An 18,813-nucleotide genomic window follows, 5' to 3' on the forward strand; every position below is an offset into this window, starting at 1 on the left:
AATACCAAAACCATAAACCACTAAAATGATGCACTCAACCTTTATAATCTCATCAGATGACACTCCTAGGACATTATGCGTTAGACAATGCATGCATTTTTAGTTCTATCAAGTTATATTTATATCCAAAAACACGTTTTACTATGGCATTGAAGAAATTTTCAATAAATAAGTAGCATCACAAATTAAATAATTAAAATTAGAAAACATTGCAAAATATTATATTGTATTTAAAGAATTATAGATTTACATCTCTTGAACATAAATCAACTTGCCAGATTTAAAAATAACCTTACTGGGAAATCACACTTTGCAATAATCTGAGCACTGCGCCAGAAATAATGATACAGACTAGACGTCAATTTGGGGAGATCTAAAATCGAAAAATACTATGCTTAAATAATCCATTACCTTTGATTCTCTTCATCAGATGTCACTTCCAGGTATCACAGGTCCATAAATCAATGTAGTTTTTGTTCAAAAAAAAGCTCATCATTTATGTCCAAAAATCTCCGTCTCGTTAGCACATGATGTAAGCCAGCCGGACTTCTCGTCATGAACGAGGGGAAAAAATGTATTTCCGTTCATTCAAACATGTCAAACGTTGTATAGCATAAATCATTAGGGCCTTTTTAACCAGAACATGAATAATATTCAAGGTGGACGAATGCATACTCTTTTTATAACGTATTGGAACGAGGGTACCCAACATCGAACTCGCGCCAGGTGTCTAATGGGACATCATCGTTCCATGGCTCTTGTTCGGTCAGATCTCCCTCCAGAAGACTCAAAACACTTTGTAAAGGCTGGTGACATCTAGTGGAAGCAATAGGAAGTGCCAAAATATTCCTAAGCCCCTGTGTTTTCAATGGGATAGGTTTAAAGTCAATACAACACATCAGGTATCCACTTCCTGTCAGAAAATGTCTCAGGGTTTTGCATGCCAAATGAGTTCTGTTATACTCACAGACACCATTCAAACAGTTTTTAGAAACTTTAGAGTGTTTTCTATCCATATATAATAAGTATATGCATATTCTAGTTACTGGGTAGGATTAGTAACCAGATTAAATCGGGTACATTTTTTTATCCAGACGTGCAAATGCTGCCCCCTAGACCCAACAGGTTAAAAGAGAAACTGAAAAAATAAAACTTCAAAAAGAATGGAGCTCATTTATTTTGAGTTGACTGATGCATCAGTACGTGAATCAAAGTAAACGAATGTAAAAAATACCCATTCAAATCGATCAGTTTTCAACTAGAGAGATTGAGAGATGTGTCGTATCTGTCTCATGCCTCCATAACTGTTTATGTTACACCTCCACATCTGCAATGAAAGGTGGTGGAGCTAGAGCGGTGTTAGTCAAACCATGAGACATACCTATAATCGGTCTTCTCACAAAAACATCTGTAGCTTCTGAACCGTTTGACCTACAAATTCGTATGACCACTCCCTGGAAAGGGGAGACCCTCACGAACACGGTGGGGTTCTCAATTTATCTCTACGTCCCCCACAAGTGTCAGGGGACCCGTCTGAAGTCGAGAACCCTTTATGTGCCAACTTCTGTTTGTAGAATCCAAAATCTTTGGGCAACAAACTAATGTGACCCCACTTGTCACAATGTTCTCGTTTTGCCCTACGTTCCCCACAAGTGTCAGCCGGGACTAATCTGAAGGTAACAGGTACTGATTAAAATGATAGATTTTTAACCAGGGACCTCTCGCACCCTAAGCCATAATCGTACACTAACACCAACGATCCGTTTGGTCAAATAATTTTCACTTTCCACAAAAATGACGGTCAGGATATGAATCGATGTCTCCATGTTGCTAGCAAGCTTCACATAGCATTGGTGGTATAGTGGTGAGCATAGCTGCCTTCCAAGCAGTTGACCCGGGTTCGATTCCCGGCCAATGCAGAGCATGACATATTCACTAGTTTTAGGGGCTGGGTGTAATTTCAAGTCTATTACATTGGAATCAATCTTCGTGGAAGTACGATTTGCTCTTAGCTTTTTGCAGGTTTTCTAAATGAAGTGCGACATTGAGCCAACTAGTGAATATCACAATAGATTAGCTGTCCATCGCCTAAACCATTCAGCCACCTCGTCCTGCGCCCAAGAGGTGGCTGTTTGCGACTCAGTGGCCTGAGATCTGCCTGTCTGAGCTTGTTAAAAGATCTGCAAAAGGGCTCATCCGGGATTTGAACCCGGGACCTCCCGCACCCTAAGCAAGAATCATACCCCTAGACCAACGAGCCTTACACAATAACAAAATAGTTTTGCTTTCTGCGGCAATGACAATGAGGATATCCATTGTTCTTGTCCATGGTGCTTGGAAAGATTGAACCTCATGTGAGTGTTTGTGCTATACTTGTGAGCATTGCAGTCTTCCAAACTGTTGACCAGGCTTCAGTTCAAATCTTTTGTATTTCATCTGCTGTGTTTTTCACATTCTGTCTTCTTAAGCCGCGACAGCAAACTGATGATGAGTGTTGACAAATGAATATTGAGCAAAATGAGATCAATTAATATTTTAACCTCTTGGGGCTAGGTGGGACGCTAGCGTGCCACCCGTGGTGCACTCCATCAACAGCAGGTGCATTTCAAGAGCGGCAAATTTGAATCCCAAATAAATGTCAAAATTCAAATTTTCAAAATACAACTATTTTACACCATTGAAAGATAAACATCTCCTAATCTAACACGTTTTACGATTTTAAAATGTTTTAGCGGCGAAAGCATAAATTTAGAGTATGTTAGGACAGTACATTTACAAGAGTTGTGTGTAATGTTTTGTCAAGTCAAAGACAGGGTCACCAAAACCATAAAACCAGCTAAAATGATGCACTAACCTTTTACAATCTCCATCAGATGACACTCCTAGGACATTATGTTAGACAATGCATGCATTTTTAGTTCTATCAAGTTCATATTTATATCCAAAAACAGCGTTTTACTATGGCATTGATGTTGAGGAAATCGTTTCCTCCAATAACCGGCAGTCAAGTCAGCATCACAAATTAAATAATTAAAATTAGAAAACATTGGTAAAATATTATATTGTCATTTTAAAGAATTATAGATTTACATCTCTTGAACGCAAATCAACTTGCCAGATTTAAAAATAACCTTACTGGGAAATCACACTTTGCAATAATCTGAGCACTGCGCCCAGAAATATACGCGTTGCTGATACAGACTAGACGTCATGTTGGGGAGATCTAAAATCGAAAATACTATGTAAATAATCCATTACCTTTGATTCTCTTCATCAGATGTCACTTCCAGGTATCACAGGTCCATAACGAATGTAGTTTTGTTCAAAAAAGCTCATCATTTATGTCCAAAAATCTCCGTCTCGTTAGCACATGATGTAAGCCAGCCGGACTTCTCGTCATGAACGAGGGGAAAAAATATATTTCCGTTCGTTCAAACATGTCAAACGTTGTATAGCATAAATCATTAGGGCCTTTTTTAACCAGAACATGAATAATATTCAAGGTGGACGAATGCATACTCTTTTATAACGTATTGGAACGAGGGTACCCAACATGAACTCGCGCGCCAGGTGTCTAATGGGACATCATCGTTCCATGGCTCTTGTTCGGTCAGATCTCCCTCCAGAAGACTCAAAACACTTTGTAAAGGCTGGTGACATCTAGTGGAAGCAATAGGAAGTGCCAAAATATTCCTAAGCCCCTGTGTTTTTCAATGGGATAGGTTTAAAGTCAATACAACACATCAGGTATCCACTTCCTGTCAGAAAATGTCTCAGGGTTTTGCCTGCCAAATGAGTTCTGTTATACTCACAGACACCATTCAAACAGTTTTAGAAACTTTAGAGTGTTTTCTATCCATATATAATAAGTATATGCATATTCTAGTTACTGGGTAGGATTAGTAACCAGATTAAATCGGGTACATTTTTTTTATCCAGACGTGCAAATGCTGCCCCCTAGACCCAACAGGTTAAAAGAGAAACTGAAAAAATAAAACTTCAAAAAGAATGGAGCTCATTTATTTTGAGTTGACTGATGCATCAGTACGTGAATCAAAGTAAACGAATGTAAAAAATACCCATTCAAATCGATCAGTTTTCAACTAGAGAGATTGAGATGTGTCGTATCTGTCTCAAGCCTCCATAACTGTTTATGTTACACCTCCACATCTGCAATGAAAGGTGGTGGAGCTAGAGCGGTGTTAGTCAAACCATGAGACATACCTATAATCGGTCTTCTCACAAAAACATCTGTAGCTTCTGAACCGTTTGACCTACAAATTCGTATGACCACTCCCTGGAAAGGGGAGACCCTCACGAACACGGTGTTGTTCCCAATTTGTCTCTACGCCCCCCACAAGTGTCAGGGGACCCGTCTGAAGTCGGAACCCTTTATGTGCCAACTTCTGTTTGTAGAATCCAAAATCTTTGGGCAACAAACTAATGTGACCCCACTTGTCACAATGTTCTCAGTTTTGCCCTACGTTCCCCACAAGTGTCACGGGACTAATCTGAAGGTAACAGGTACTGATTAAAATGATAGATTTTTTAACCAGGGACCTCTCGCACCCTAAGCCATAATCGTACACTAACACCAACGATCCGTTTGGTCAAATAATTTTCACTTTCCACAAAAATGACGGTCAGGATATGAATCGATGTCTCCATGTTGCTAGCGAGCTTCACATAGCATTGGTGGTATAGTGGTGAGCATAGCTGCCTTCCAAGCAGTTGACCTGGGTTTGATTCCCGGCCAATGCAGAGCATGACATATTCACTAGTTTTAGGGGCTGGGTGTAATTTCAAGTCTATTACATTGGAATCAATCTTCGTGGAAGTATGATTTGCTCTTAGTTTTTGCAGGTTTTCTAAATGAAGTGCGACATTGAGCCAACTAGTGAATATCACAATAGATTAGCTGTCCATCGCCTAAACCATTCAGCCACCTCGTCCTGCGCCCAAGAGGTGGCTGTTTGCGACCAGTGGCCTGAGATCTGCCTCTCTGAGCTTGTTAAAAGATCTGCAAAAGGGCTCATCCGGGATTTGAACCCGGGACCTCTCGCACCCTAAGCGAGAATCATACCCCTAGACCAACGAGCCTTACACAATAACAAAATAGTTTTGCTTTCTGCGGCAATGACAATGAGGATATCCATTGTTCTTGTCCATGGTGCTTGGAAAGATTGAACCTCATGTGAGTGTTTGTGCTATACTTGTGAGCATAGCAGTCTTCCAAACTGTTGACCAGGCTTCAGTTCAAATCTTTTGTATTTCATCTGCTGTGTTTTTCACATTCTGTCTTCTTAAGCCGCGACAGCAAACTGATGATGAGTGTTGACAAATGAATATTGAGCAAAATGAGATCAATTAATATTTTAAAATATTTTAGTTTTACGGCGAAAGCATAAATTTAGAGTATGTTAGGACAGTACATTTACAAGAGTTGTGTGTAATGTTTTGTCAAGTCAAAGACAGGGTCACCAAAACCATAAAACCAGCTAAAATGATGCACTAACCTTTTACAATCTCCATCAGATGACACTCCTAGGACATTATGTTAGACAATGCATGCATTTTTAGTTCTATCAAGTTCATATTTATATCCAAAAACAGCGTTTTACTATGGCATTGATGTTGAGGAAATCGTTTCCCTCCAATAACCGGCAGTCAAGTCAGCATCACAAATTAAATAATTAAAATTAGAAAACATTGGTAAAATATTATATTGTCATTTAAAGAATTATAGATTTACATCTCTTGAACGCAATCAACTTATTATATTGTCATTTAAAGAATTATAGATTTACATCTCTTGAACGCAATCAACTTGCCAGATTTAAAAATAACCTTACTGGGAAATCACACTTTGCAATAATCTGAGCACTGCGCCCAGAAATATACGCGTTGCGATACAGACTAGACGTCATGTTGGGGAGATCTAAAATCGAAAATACTATGTAAATAATCCATTACCTTTGATTCTCTTCATCAGATGTCACTTCCAGGTATCACAGGTCCATAACGAATGTAGTTTTGTTCAAAAAAGCTCATCATTTATGTCCAAAAATCTCCGTCTCGTTAGCACATGATGTAAGCCAGCCGGACTTCTCGTCATGAACGAGGGGAAAAAAATATATTTCCGTTCGTTCAAACATGTCAAACGTTGTATAGCATAAATCATTAGGGCCTTTTTAACCAGAACATGAATAATATTCAAGGTGGACGAATGCATACTCTTTTATAACGTATTGGAACGAGGGTACCCAACATGAACTCGCGCGCCAGGTGTCTAATGGGACATCATCGTTCCATGGCTCTTGTTCGGTCAGATCTCCCTCCAGAAGACTCAAAACACTTTGTAAAGGCTGGTGACATCTAGTGGAAGCAATAGGAAGTGCCAAAATATTCCTAAGCCCCTGTGTTTTTCAATGGGATAGGTTTAAAGTCAATACAACACATCAGGTATCCACTTCCTGTCAGAAAATGTCTCAGGGTTTTGCCTGCCAAATGAGTTCTGTTATACTCACAGACACCATTCAAACAGTTTTAGAAACTTTAGAGTGTTTTCTATCCATATATAATAAGTATATGCATATTCTAGTTACTGGGTAGGATTAGTAACCAGATTAAATCGGGTACATTTTTTTATCCAGACGTGCAAATGCTGCCCCCCTAGACCCAACAGGTTAAAAGAGAAACTGAAAAAATAAAACTTCAAAAAGAATGGAGCTCATTTATTTTGAGTTGACTGATGCATCAGTACGTGAATCAAAGTAAACGAATGTAAAAAATACCCATTCAAATCGATCAGTTTTCAACTAGAGAGATTGAGATGTGTCGTATCTGTCTCAAGCCTCCATAACTGTTTATGTTACACCTCCACATCTGCAATGAAAGGTGGTGGAGCTAGAGCGGTGTTAGTCAAACCATGAGACATACCTATAATCGGTCTTCTCACAAAAACATCTGTAGCTTCTGAACCGTTTGACCTACAAATTCGTATGACCACTCCCTGGAAAGGGGAGACCCTCACGAACACGGTGGTGTTCCCAATTTGTCTCTACGTCCCCCCACAAGTGTCAGGGGACCCGTCTGAAGTCGGAACCCTTTATGTGCCAACTTCTGTTTGTAGAATCCAAAATCTTTGGGCAACAAACTAATGTGACCCCACTTGTCACAATGTTCTCAGTTTTGCCCTACGTTCCCCACAAGTGTCACGGGACTAATCTGAAGGTAACAGGTACTGATTAAAATGATAGATTTTTTAACCAGGGACCTCTCGCACCCTAAGCCATAATCGTACACCTAACACCAACGATCCGTTTGGTCAAATAATTTTCACTTTCCACAAAAATGACGGTCAGGATATGAATCGATGTCTCCATGTTGCTAGCGAGCTTCACATAGCATTGGTGGTATAGTGGTGAGCATAGCTGCCTTCCAAGCAGTTGACCCGGGTTCGATTCCCGGCCAATGCAGAGCATGACATATTCACTAGTTTTAGGGGCTGGGTGTAATTTCAAGTCTATTACATTGGAATCAATCTTCGTGGAAGTACGATTTGCTCTTACTTTTTGCAGGTTTTCTAAATGAAGTGCGACATTGAGCCAACTAGTGAATATCACAATAGATTAGCTGTCCATCGCCTAAACCATTCAGCCACCTCGTCCTGCGCCCAAGAGGTGGCTGTTTGCGACTCAGTGGCCTGAGATCTGCCTGTCTGAGCTTGTTAAAAGATCTGCAAAAGGGCTCATCCGGGATTTGAACCCGGGACCTCTCGCACCCTAAGCGAGAATCATACCCCTAGACCAACGAGCCTTACACAATAACAAAATAGTTTTGCTTTCTGCGGCAATGACAATGAGGATATCCATTGTTCTTGTCCATGGTGCTTGGAAAGATTGAACCTCATGTGAGTGTTTGTGCTATACTTGTGAGCATAGCAGTCTTCCAAACTGTTGACCAGGCTTCAGTTCAAATCTTTTGTATTTCATCTGCTGTGTTTTTCACATTCTGTCTTCTTAAGCCGCGACAGCAAACTGATGATGAGTGTTGACAAATGAATATTGAGCAAAATGAGATCAATTAATATTTTAAAAGAGAAACTGAAAAAATAAAACTTCAAAAAGAATGGAGCTCATTTATTTTGAGTTGACTGATGCATCAGTACGTGAATCAAAGTAAACGAATGTAAAAAATACCCATTCAAATCGATCAGTTTTCAACTAGAGAGATTGAGATGTGTCGTATCTGTCTCAAGCCTCCATAACTGTTTATGTTACACCTCCACATCTGCAATGAAAGGTGGTGGAGCTAGAGCGGTGTTAGTCAAACCATGAGACATACCTATAATCGGTCTTCTCACAAAAACATCTGTAGCTTCTGAACCGTTTGACCTACAAATTCGTATGACCACTCCCTGGAAAGGGGAGACCCTCACGAACACGGTGGTGTTCCCAATTTGTCTCTACGTCCCCCACAAGTGTCAGGGGACCCGTCTGAAGTCGGAACCCTTTATGTGCCAACTTCTGTTTGTAGAATCCAAAATCTTTGGGCAACAAACTAATGTGACCCCACTTGTCACAATGTTCTCAGTTTTGCCCTACGTTCCCCACAAGTGTCACGGGACTAATCTGAAGGTAACAGGTACTGATTAAAATGATAGATTTTTTAACCAGGGACCTCTCGCACCCTAAGCCATAATCGTACACTAACACCAACGATCCGTTTGGTCAAATAATTTTCACTTTCCACAAAAATGACGGTCAGGATATGAATCGATGTCTCCATGTTGCTAGCGAGCTTCACATAGCATTGGTGGTATAGTGGTGAGCATAGCTGCCTTCCAAGCAGTTGACCCGGGTTCGATTCCCGGCCAATGCAGAGCATGACATATTCACTAGTTTTAGGGGCTGGGTGTAATTTCAAGTCTATTACATTGGAATCAATCTTCGTGGAAGTACGATTTGCTCTTACTTTTTGCAGGTTTTCTAAATGAAGTGCGACATTGAGCCAACTAGTGAATATCACAATAGATTAGCTGTCCATCGCCTAAACCATTCAGCCACCTCGTCCTGCGCCCAAGAGGTGGCTGTTTTGCGACTCAGTGGCCTGAGATCTGCCTGTCTGAGCTTGTTAAAAGATCTGCAAAAGGGCTCATCCGGGATTTGAACCCGGGACCTCTCGCACCCTAAGCGAGAATCATACCCCTAGACCAACGAGCCTTACACAATAACAAAATAGTTTTGCTTTCTGCGGCAATGACAATGAGGATATCCATTGTTCTTGTCCATGGTGCTTGGAAAGATTGAACCTCATGTGAGTGTTTGTGCTATACTTGTGAGCATAGCAGTCTTCCAAACTGTTGACCAGGCTTCAGTTCAAATCTTTTGTATTTCATCTGCTGTGTTTTTCACATTCTGTCTTCTTAAGCCGCGACAGCAAACTGATGATGAGTGTTGACAAATGAATATTGAGCAAAATGAGATCAATTAATATTTTAAAAGAGAAACTGAAAAAATAAAACTTCAAAAAGAATGGAGCTCATTTATTTTGAGTTGACTGATGCATCAGTACGTGAATCAAAGTAAACGAATGTAAAAAATACCCATTCAAATCGATCAGTTTTCAACTAGAGAGATTGAGATGTGTCGTATCTGTCTCAAGCCTCCATAACTGTTTATGTTACACCTCCACATCTGCAATGAAAGGTGGTGGAGCTAGAGCGGTGTTAGTCAAACCATGAGACATACCTATAATCGGTCTTCTCACAAAAACATCTGTAGCTTCTGAACCGTTTGACCTACAAATTCGTATGACCACTCCCTGGAAAGGGGAGACCCTCACGAACACGGTGGTGTTCCCAATTTGTCTCTACGTCCCCCACAAGTGTCAGGGGACCCGTCTGAAGTCGGAACCCTTTATGTGCCAACTTCTGTTTGTAGAATCCAAAATCTTTGGGCAACAAACTAATGTGACCCCACTTGTCACAATGTTCTCAGTTTTGCCCTACGTTCCCCACAAGTGTCACGGGACTAATCTGAAGGTAACAGGTACTGATTAAAATGATAGATTTTTTAACCAGGGACCTCTCGCACCCTAAGCCATAATCGTACACTAACACCAACGATCCGTTTGGTCAAATAATTTTCACTTTCCACAAAAATGACGGTCAGGATATGAATCGATGTCTCCATGTTGCTAGCGAGCTTCACATAGCATTGGTGGTATAGTGGTGAGCATAGCTGCCTTCCAAGCAGTTGACCCGGGTTCGATTCCCGGCCAATGCAGAGCATGACATATTCACTAGTTTTAGGGGCTGGGTGTAATTTCAAGTCTATTACATTGGAATCAATCTTCGTGGAAGTACGATTTGCTCTTACTTTTTGCAGGTTTTCTAAATGAAGTGCGACATTGAGCCAACTAGTGAATATCACAATAGATTAGCTGTCCATCGCCTAAACCATTCAGCCACCTCGTCCTGCGCCCAAGAGGTGGCTGTTTTGCGACTCAGTGGCCTGAGATCTGCCTGTCTGAGCTTGTTAAAAGATCTGCAAAAGGGCTCATCCGGGATTTGAACCCGGGACCTCTCGCACCCTAAGCGAGAATCATACCCCTAGACCAACGAGCCTTACACAATAACAAAATAGTTTTGCTTTCTGCGGCAATGACAATGAGGATATCCATTGTTCTTGTCCATGGTGCTTGGAAAGATTGAACCTCATGTGAGTGTTTGTGCTATACTTGTGAGCATAGCAGTCTTCCAAACTGTTGACCAGGCTTCAGTTCAAATCTTTTTGTATTTCATCTGCTGTGTTTTTCACATTCTGTCTTCTTAAGCCGCGACAGCAAACTGATGATGAGTGTTGACAAATGAATATTGAGCAAAATGAGATCAATTAATATTTTAAAAGAGAAACTGAAAAAATAAAACTTCAAAAAGAATGGAGCTCATTTATTTTGAGTTGACTGATGCATCAGTACGTGAATCAAAGTAAACGAATGTAAAAATACCCATTCAAATCGATCAGTTTTCAACTAGAGAGATTGAGATGTGTCGTATCTGTCTCAAGCCTCCATAACTGTTTATGTTACACCTCCACATCTGCAATGAAAGGTGGTGGAGCTAGAGCGGTGTTAGTCAAACCATGAGACATACCTATAATCGGTCTTCTCACAAAAACATCTGTAGCTTCTGAACCGTTTGACCTACAAATTCGTATGACCACTCCCTGGAAAGGGGAGACCCTCACGAACACGGTGGTGTTCCCAATTTGTCTCTACGTCCCCCACAAGTGTCAGGGGACCCGTCTGAAGTCGGAACCCTTTATGTGCCAACTTCTGTTTGTAGAATCCAAAATCTTTGGGCAACAAACTAATGTGACCCCACTTGTCACAATGTTCTCAGTTTTGCCCTACGTTCCCCACAAGTGTCACGGGACTAATCTGAAGGTAACAGGTACTGATTAAAATGATAGATTTTTTAACCAGGGACCTCTCGCACCCTAAGCCATAATCGTACACTAACACCAACGATCCGTTTGGTCAAATAATTTTCACTTTCCACAAAAATGACGGTCAGGATATGAATCGATGTCTCCATGTTGCTAGCGAGCTTCACATAGCATTGGTGGTATAGTGGTGAGCATAGCTGCCTTCCAAGCAGTTGACCCGGGTTCGATTCCCGGCCAATGCAGAGCATGACATATTCACTAGTTTTAGGGGCTGGGTGTAATTTCAAGTGTATTACATTGGAATCAATCTTCGTGGAAGTACGATTTGCTCTTACTTTTTGCAGGTTTTCTAAATGAAGTGCGACATTGAGCCAACTAGTGAATATCACAATAGATTAGCTGTCCATCGCCTAAACCATTCAGCCACCTCGTCCTGCGCCCAAGAGGTGGCTGTTTTGCGACTCAGTGGCCTGAGATCTGCCTGTCTGAGCTTGTTAAAAGATCTGCAAAAGGGCTCATCCGGGATTTGAACCCGGGACCTCTCGCACCCTAAGCGAGAATCATACCCCTAGACCAACGAGCCTTACACAATAACAAAATAGTTTTGCTTTCTGCGGCAATGACAATGAGGATATCCATTGTTCTTGTCCATGGTGCTTGGAAAGATTGAACCTCATGTGAGTGTTTGTGCTATACTTGTGAGCATAGCAGTCTTCCAAACTGTTGACCAGGCTTCAGTTCAAATCTTTTGTATTTCATCTGCTGTGTTTTTCACATTCTGTCTTCTTAAGCCGCGACAGCAAACTGATGATGAGTGTTGACAAATGAATATTGAGCAAAATGAGATCAATTAATATTTTAAAAGAGAAACTGAAAAAATAAAACTTCAAAAAGAATGGAGCTCATTTATTTTGAGTTGACTGATGCATCAGTACGTGAATCAAAGTAAACGAATGTAAAAAATACCCATTCAAATCGATCAGTTTTCAACTAGAGAGATTGAGATGTGTCGTATCTGTCTCAAGCCTCCATAACTGTTTATGTTACACCTCCACATCTGCAATGAAAGGTGGTGGAGCTAGAGCGGTGTTAGTCAAACCATGAGACATACCTATAATCGGTCTTCTCACAAAAACATCTGTAGCTTCTGAACCGTTTGACCTACAAATTCGTATGACCACTCCCTGGAAAGGGGAGACCCTCACGAACACGGTGGTGTTCCCAATTTGTCTCTACGTCCCCCACAAGTGTCAGGGGACCCGTCTGAAGTCGGAACCCTTTATGTGCCAACTTCTGTTTGTAGAATCCAAAATCTTTGGGCAACAAACTAATGTGACCCCACTTGTCACAATGTTCTCAGTTTTGCCCTACGTTCCCCCACAAGTGTCACGGGACTAATCTGAAGGTAACAGGTACTGATTAAAATGATAGATTTTTTAACCAGGGACCTCTCGCACCCTAAGCCATAATCGTACACTAACACCAACGATCCGTTTGGTCAAATAATTTTCACTTTCCACAAAAATGACGGTCAGGATATGAATCGATGTCTCCATGTTGCTAGTGAGCTTCACATAGCATTGGTGGTATAGTGGTGAGCATAGCTGCCTTCCAAGCAGTTGACCCGGGTTTGATTCCCGGCCAATGCAGAGCATGACATATTCACTAGTTTTAGGGGCTGGGTGTAATTTCAAGTCTATTACATTGGAATCAATCTTCGTGGAAGTACGATTTGCTCTTACTTTTTGCAGGTTTTCTAAATGAAGTGCGACATTGAGCCAACTAGTGAATATCACAATAGATTAGCTGTCCATCGCCTAAACCATTCAGCCACCTCGTCCTGCGCCCAAGAGGTGGCTGTTTTGCGACTCAGTGGCCTGAGATCTGCCTGTCTGAGCTTGTTAAAAGATCTGCAAAAGGGCTCATCCGGGATTTGAACCCGGGACCTCTCGCACCCTAAGCGAGAATCATACCCCTAGACCAACGAGCCTTACACAATAACAAAATAGTTTTGCTTTCTGCGGCAATGACAATGAGGATATCCATTGTTCTTGTCCATGGTGCTTGGAAAGATTGAACCTCATGTGAGTGTTTGTGCTATACTTGTGAGCATAGCAGTCTTCCAAACTGTTGACCAGGCTTCAGTTCAAATCTTTTGTATTTCATCTGCTGTGTTTTTCACATTCTGTCTTCTTAAGCCGCGACAGCAAACTGATGATGAGTGTTGACAAATGAATATTGAGCAAAATGAGATCAATTAATATTTTAAAAGAGAAACTGAAAAAATAAAACTTCAAAAAGAATGGAGCTCATTTATTTTGAGTTGACTGATGCATCAGTACGTGAATCAAAGTAAGCGAATGTAAAAAATACCCATTCAAATCGATCAGTTTTCAACTAGAGAGATTGAGATGTGTCGTATCTGTCTCAAGCCTCCATAACTGTTTATGTTACACCTCCACATCTGCAATGAAAGGTGGTGGAGCTAGAGCGGTGTTAGTCAAACCATGAGACATACCTATAATCGGTCTTCTCACAAAAACATCTGTAGCTTCTGAACCGTTTGACCTACAAATTCGTATGACCACTCCCTGGAAAGGGGAGACCCTCACGAACACGGTGGTGTTCTCAATTTGTCTCTACGTCCCCCACAAGTGTCAGGGGACCCGTCTGAAGTCGGAACCCTTTATGTGCCAACTTCTGTTTGTAGAATCCAAAATCTTTGGGCAACAAACTAATGTGACCCCACTTGTCACAATGTTCTCAGTTTTGCCCTACGTTCCCCACAAGTGTCACGGGACTAATCTGAAGGTAACAGGTACTGATTAAAATGATAGATTTTTTAACCAGGGACCTCTCGCACCCTAAGCCATAATCGTACACCTAACACCAACGATCCGTTTGGTCAAATAATTTTCACTTTCCACAAAAATGACGGTCAGGATATGAATCGATGTCTCCATGTTGCTAGCGAGCTTCACATAGCATTGGTGGTATAGTGGTGAGCATAGCTGCCTTCCAAGCAGTTGACCCGGGTTCGATTCCCGGCCAATGCAGAGCATGACATATTCACTAGTTTTAGGGGCTGGGTGTAATTTCAAGTCTATTACATTGGAATCAATCTTCGTGGAAGTACGATTTGCTCTTACTTTTTGCAGGTTTTCTAAATGAAGTGCGACATTGAGCCAACTAGTGAATATCACAATAGATTAGCTGTCCATCGCCTAAACCATTCAGCCACCTCGTCCTGCGCCCAAGAGGTGGCTGTTTGCGACTCAGTGGCCTGAGATCTGCCTGTCTGAGCTTGTTAAAAGATCTGCAAAAGGGCTCATCCGGGATTTGAACCCGGGACCTCTCGCACCCTAAGCGAGAATCATACCCCTAGACCAACGAGCCTTACACAATAACAAAATAGTTTTGCTTTCTGCGGCAATGACAATGAGGATATCCATTGTTCTTGTCCATGGTGCTTGGAAAGATTGAACCTCATGTGAGTGTTTGTGCTATACTTGTGAGCATAGCAGTCTTCCAAACTGTTGACCAGGCTTCAGTTCAAATCTTTTTGTATTTCATCTGCTGTGTTTTTCACATTCTGTCTTCTTAAGCCGCGACAGCAAACTGATGATGAGTGTTGACAAATGAATATTGAGCAAAATGAGATCAATTAATATTTTAAAAGAGAAACTGAAAAAATAAAACTTCAAAAAGAATGGAGCTCATTTATTTTGAGTTGACTGATGCATCAGTACGTGAATCAAAGTAAACGAATGTAAAAAATACCCATTCAAATCGATCAGTTTTCAACTAGAGAGATTGAGATGTGTCGTATCTGTCTCAAGCCTCCATAACTGTTTATGTTACACCTCCACATCTGCAATGAAAGGTGGTGGAGCTAGAGCGGTGTTAGTCAAACCATGAGACATACCTATAATCGGTCTTCTCACAAAAACATCTGTAGCTTCTGAACCGTTTGACCTACAAATTCGTATGACCACTCCCTGGAAAGGGGAGACCCTCACGAACACGGTGGTGTTCCCAATTTGTCTCTACGTCCCCCACAAGTGTCAGGGGACCCGTCTGAAGTCGGAACCCTTTATGTGCCAACTTCTGTTTGTAGAATCCAAAATCTTTGGGCAACAAACTAATGTGACCCCACTTGTCACAATGTTCTCAGTTTTGCCCTACGTTCCCCACAAGTGTCACGGGACTAATCTGAAGGTAACAGGTACTGATTAAAATGATAGATTTTTTAACCAGGGACCTCTCGCACCCTAAGCCATAATCGTACACCTACACCAACGATCCGTTTGGTCAAAGAATTTTCACTTTCCACAAAAATGACGGTCAGGATATGAATCGATGTCTCCATGTTGCTAGCGAGCTTCACATAGCATTGGTGGTATAGTGGTGAGCATAGCTGCCTTCCAAGCAGTTGACCCGGGTTCGATTCCCGGCCAATGCAGAGCATGAGATATTCACTAGTTTTAGGGGCTGGGTGTAATTTCAAGTGTATTACCTTGGAATCAATCTTCGTGGAAGTACGATTTGCTCTTACTTTTTGCAGGTTTTCTAAATGAAGTGCGACATTGAGCCAACTAGTGAATATCACAATAGATTAGCTGTCCATCGCCTAAACCATTCAGCCACCTCGTCCTGCGCCCAAGAGGTGGCTGTTTTGCGACTCAGTGGCCTGAGATCTGCCTGTCTGAGCTTGTTAAAAGATCTGCAAAAGGGCTCATCCGGGATTTGAACCCGGGACCTCTCGCACCCTAAGCGAGAATCATACCCCTAGACCAACGAGCCTTACACAATAACAAAATAGTTTTGCTTTCTGCGGCAATGACAATGAGGATATCCATTGTTCTTGTCCATGGTGCTTGGAAAGATTGAACCTCATGTGAGTGTTTGTGCTATACTTGTGAGCATAGCAGTCTTCCAAACTGTTGACCAGGCTTCAGTTCAAATCTTTTTGTATTTCATCTGCTGTGTTTTTCACATTCTGTCTTCTTAAGCCGCGACAGCAAACTGATGATGAGTGTTGACAAATGAATATTGAGCAAAATGAGATCAATTAATATTTTAAAAGAGAAACTGAAAAAATAAAACTTCAAAAAGAATGGAGCTCATTTATTTTGAGTTGACTGATGCATCAGTACGTGAATCAAAGTAAACGAATGTAAAAAATACCCATTCAAATCGATCAGTTTTCAACTAGAGAGATTGAGATGTGTCGTATCTGTCTCAAGCCTCCATAACTGTTTATGTTACACCTCCACATCTGCAATGAAAGGTGGTGGAGCTAGAGCGGTGTTAGTCAAACCATGAGACATACCTATAATCGGTCTTCTCACAAAAACATCTGTAGCTTCTGAACCGTTTGACCTACAAATTCGTATGACCACTCCCTGGAAAGGGGAGACCCTCACGAACACGGTGGTGTTCCCAATTTGTCTCTACGTCCCCCACAAGTGTCAGGGGACCCGTCTGAAGTCGGAACCCTTTATGTGCCAACTTCTGTTTGTAGAATCCAAAATCTTTGGGCAACAAACTAATGTGACCCCACTTGTCACAATGTTCTCAGTTTTGCCCTACGTTCCCCACAAGTGTCACGGGACTAATCTGAAGGTAACAGGTACTGATTAAAATGATAGATTTTTTAACCAGGGACCTCTCGCACCCTAAGCCATAATCGTACACTAACACCAACGATCCGTTTGGTCAAATAATTTTCACTTTCCACAAAAATGACGGTCAGGATATGAATCGATGTCTCCATGTTGCTAGCGAGCTTCACATAGCATTGGTGGTATAGTGGTGAGCATAGCTGCCTTCCAAGCAGTTGACCCGGGTTCGATTCCCGGCCAATGCAGAGCATGACATATTCACTAGTTTTAGGGGCTGGGTGTAATTTCAAGTCTATTACATTGGAATCAATCTTCGTGGAAGTACGATTTGCTCTTACTTTTTGCAGGTTTTCTAAATGAAGTGCGACATTGAGCCAACTAGTGAATATCACAATAGATTAGCTGTCCATCGCCTAAACCATTCAGCCACCTCGTCCTGCGCCCAAGAGGTGGCTGTTTGCGACTCAGTGGCCTGAGATCTGCCTGTCTGAGCTTGTTAAAAGATCTGCAAAAGGGCTCATCCGGGATTTGAACCCGGGACCTCTCGCACCCTAAGCGAGAATCATACCCCTAGACCAACGGGCCTTACACAATAACAAAATAGTTTTGCTTTCTGCGGCAATGACAATGAGGATATCCATTGTTCTTGTCCATGGTGCTTGGAAAGATTGAACCTCATGTGAGTGTTTGTGCTATACTTGTGAGCATAGCAGTCTTCCAAACTGTTGACCAGGCTTCAGTTCAAATCTTTTTGTATTTCATCTGCTGTGTTTTTCACATTCTGTCTTCTTAAGCGACACAAACTGATGATAGGTGACAAATGAATATTGACAAAATAGATCAATCATATTTTAACCTCTTGGGGCTAAGGTGAGGACTAAGCGTCGCCACCTGTGGTCGCACTCCATCAACAGCAGGTGCATTTCAAGGAGCGGCAAATTTGAATCCAAATAAATGTCAAAATTCAAATTTTTTCAAAAATACAACTATGTTACACCATTTGAAGAGATAAACATCTCCTTAATCTAACCACGTTTTACGATTTCAAAAAGGTTTCACGGGCGAAGCATAAATTTAGAGTATGTTAGGACAGTACATTTACAAGAGTTGTGTGTAATGTTTTGTCCAAGTCAAAGACAGGGTCACCAAAACCATAAAACCAGCTAAAATGATACACTAACCTTTTACAATCTCCATCAGATGACACTCCTAGGACATTATGTTAGACAATGCATGCATTTTTAGTTCTATCAAGTTCATATTTATATACAAAAACAGCGTTTTACTATGGCATTGATGTTGGAAATCGTTTCCCTCCAATAACCGGTAGTCAAGTCAGCGTCAGAAATTAAATAATTAAAATTAGAAAACATTGGTAAAATATTATATTGTCATTTAAAGAATTATAGATTTACATCTCTTGAACGCAATCAACTTGCTAGATTTAAAAATAACCTTACTAAATCACACTTTGCAATAATCTGAGCACTGCGCCCAGAAAAATACGCGTTCGCTGATACAGACTAGAACGTCATGTTGGGGAGATCTAAAATCGAAAATACTATGTAAATAATCCATTACCTTTGATTCTCTTCATCAGATGTCACTTCCAGGTATCACAGGTCCATAACGAATGTAGTTTTGTTCAAAAAAAGCTCATTCATTTATGTCCAAAAATCTCCATCTCGTTAGCACATATGCTTAAATATGCAGGGACTTTCGTCATGAGCGAGGGG

General features: G+C 41.2%; 20 non-coding genes across 20 annotated transcripts; 10 read left to right on the plus strand and 10 right to left on the minus strand.

Annotated features, from left to right (window-relative positions):
* Positions 1 to 1,847: 1,847 nt before the first annotated feature.
* trnag-ucc (transfer RNA glycine (anticodon UCC)) lies at positions 1,848 to 1,919 on the plus strand. The gene has a single exon. It is a non-coding gene; the product is annotated as a tRNA-Gly (tRNA).
* Positions 1,920 to 2,188: 269 nt separating this feature from the next.
* trnap-agg (transfer RNA proline (anticodon AGG)) lies at positions 2,189 to 2,260 on the minus strand. The gene has a single exon. It is a non-coding gene; the product is annotated as a tRNA-Pro (tRNA).
* Positions 2,261 to 4,689: 2,429 nt separating this feature from the next.
* On the plus strand, positions 4,690 to 4,761 carry trnag-ucc (transfer RNA glycine (anticodon UCC)). The gene has a single exon. It is a non-coding gene; the product is annotated as a tRNA-Gly (tRNA).
* Positions 4,762 to 5,028: 267 nt separating this feature from the next.
* Positions 5,029 to 5,100, minus strand: trnap-agg (transfer RNA proline (anticodon AGG)). Its single transcript has one exon. It is a non-coding gene; the product is annotated as a tRNA-Pro (tRNA).
* A 2,306-nt stretch (positions 5,101 to 7,406) lies between these two features.
* Positions 7,407 to 7,478, plus strand: trnag-ucc (transfer RNA glycine (anticodon UCC)). Its single transcript has one exon. It is a non-coding gene; the product is annotated as a tRNA-Gly (tRNA).
* A 268-nt stretch (positions 7,479 to 7,746) lies between these two features.
* On the minus strand, positions 7,747 to 7,818 carry trnap-agg (transfer RNA proline (anticodon AGG)). Its single transcript has one exon. It is a non-coding gene; the product is annotated as a tRNA-Pro (tRNA).
* A 993-nt stretch (positions 7,819 to 8,811) lies between these two features.
* Positions 8,812 to 8,883, plus strand: trnag-ucc (transfer RNA glycine (anticodon UCC)). The gene has a single exon. It is a non-coding gene; the product is annotated as a tRNA-Gly (tRNA).
* A 269-nt stretch (positions 8,884 to 9,152) lies between these two features.
* On the minus strand, positions 9,153 to 9,224 carry trnap-agg (transfer RNA proline (anticodon AGG)). Its single transcript has one exon. It is a non-coding gene; the product is annotated as a tRNA-Pro (tRNA).
* A 993-nt stretch (positions 9,225 to 10,217) lies between these two features.
* On the plus strand, positions 10,218 to 10,289 carry trnag-ucc (transfer RNA glycine (anticodon UCC)). The gene has a single exon. It is a non-coding gene; the product is annotated as a tRNA-Gly (tRNA).
* A 269-nt stretch (positions 10,290 to 10,558) lies between these two features.
* Positions 10,559 to 10,630, minus strand: trnap-agg (transfer RNA proline (anticodon AGG)). Its single transcript has one exon. It is a non-coding gene; the product is annotated as a tRNA-Pro (tRNA).
* Positions 10,631 to 11,623: 993 nt separating this feature from the next.
* Positions 11,624 to 11,695, plus strand: trnag-ucc (transfer RNA glycine (anticodon UCC)). Its single transcript has one exon. It is a non-coding gene; the product is annotated as a tRNA-Gly (tRNA).
* A 269-nt stretch (positions 11,696 to 11,964) lies between these two features.
* trnap-agg (transfer RNA proline (anticodon AGG)) lies at positions 11,965 to 12,036 on the minus strand. The gene has a single exon. It is a non-coding gene; the product is annotated as a tRNA-Pro (tRNA).
* Positions 12,037 to 13,030: 994 nt separating this feature from the next.
* On the plus strand, positions 13,031 to 13,102 carry trnag-ucc (transfer RNA glycine (anticodon UCC)). Its single transcript has one exon. It is a non-coding gene; the product is annotated as a tRNA-Gly (tRNA).
* A 269-nt stretch (positions 13,103 to 13,371) lies between these two features.
* On the minus strand, positions 13,372 to 13,443 carry trnap-agg (transfer RNA proline (anticodon AGG)). Its single transcript has one exon. It is a non-coding gene; the product is annotated as a tRNA-Pro (tRNA).
* A 994-nt stretch (positions 13,444 to 14,437) lies between these two features.
* Positions 14,438 to 14,509, plus strand: trnag-ucc (transfer RNA glycine (anticodon UCC)). Its single transcript has one exon. It is a non-coding gene; the product is annotated as a tRNA-Gly (tRNA).
* Positions 14,510 to 14,777: 268 nt separating this feature from the next.
* On the minus strand, positions 14,778 to 14,849 carry trnap-agg (transfer RNA proline (anticodon AGG)). The gene has a single exon. It is a non-coding gene; the product is annotated as a tRNA-Pro (tRNA).
* Positions 14,850 to 15,843: 994 nt separating this feature from the next.
* On the plus strand, positions 15,844 to 15,915 carry trnag-ucc (transfer RNA glycine (anticodon UCC)). The gene has a single exon. It is a non-coding gene; the product is annotated as a tRNA-Gly (tRNA).
* Positions 15,916 to 16,184: 269 nt separating this feature from the next.
* Positions 16,185 to 16,256, minus strand: trnap-agg (transfer RNA proline (anticodon AGG)). Its single transcript has one exon. It is a non-coding gene; the product is annotated as a tRNA-Pro (tRNA).
* A 994-nt stretch (positions 16,257 to 17,250) lies between these two features.
* On the plus strand, positions 17,251 to 17,322 carry trnag-ucc (transfer RNA glycine (anticodon UCC)). The gene has a single exon. It is a non-coding gene; the product is annotated as a tRNA-Gly (tRNA).
* A 268-nt stretch (positions 17,323 to 17,590) lies between these two features.
* Positions 17,591 to 17,662, minus strand: trnap-agg (transfer RNA proline (anticodon AGG)). Its single transcript has one exon. It is a non-coding gene; the product is annotated as a tRNA-Pro (tRNA).
* Between the last annotated feature and the right edge of the window lie 1,151 nt (positions 17,663 to 18,813).

The sequence above is a fragment of the Salmo salar genome, unplaced genomic scaffold (assembly GCF_905237065.1).
Source record: "Salmo salar unplaced genomic scaffold, Ssal_v3.1, whole genome shotgun sequence".
NCBI lineage: Eukaryota > Metazoa > Chordata > Actinopteri > Salmoniformes > Salmonidae > Salmo > Salmo salar.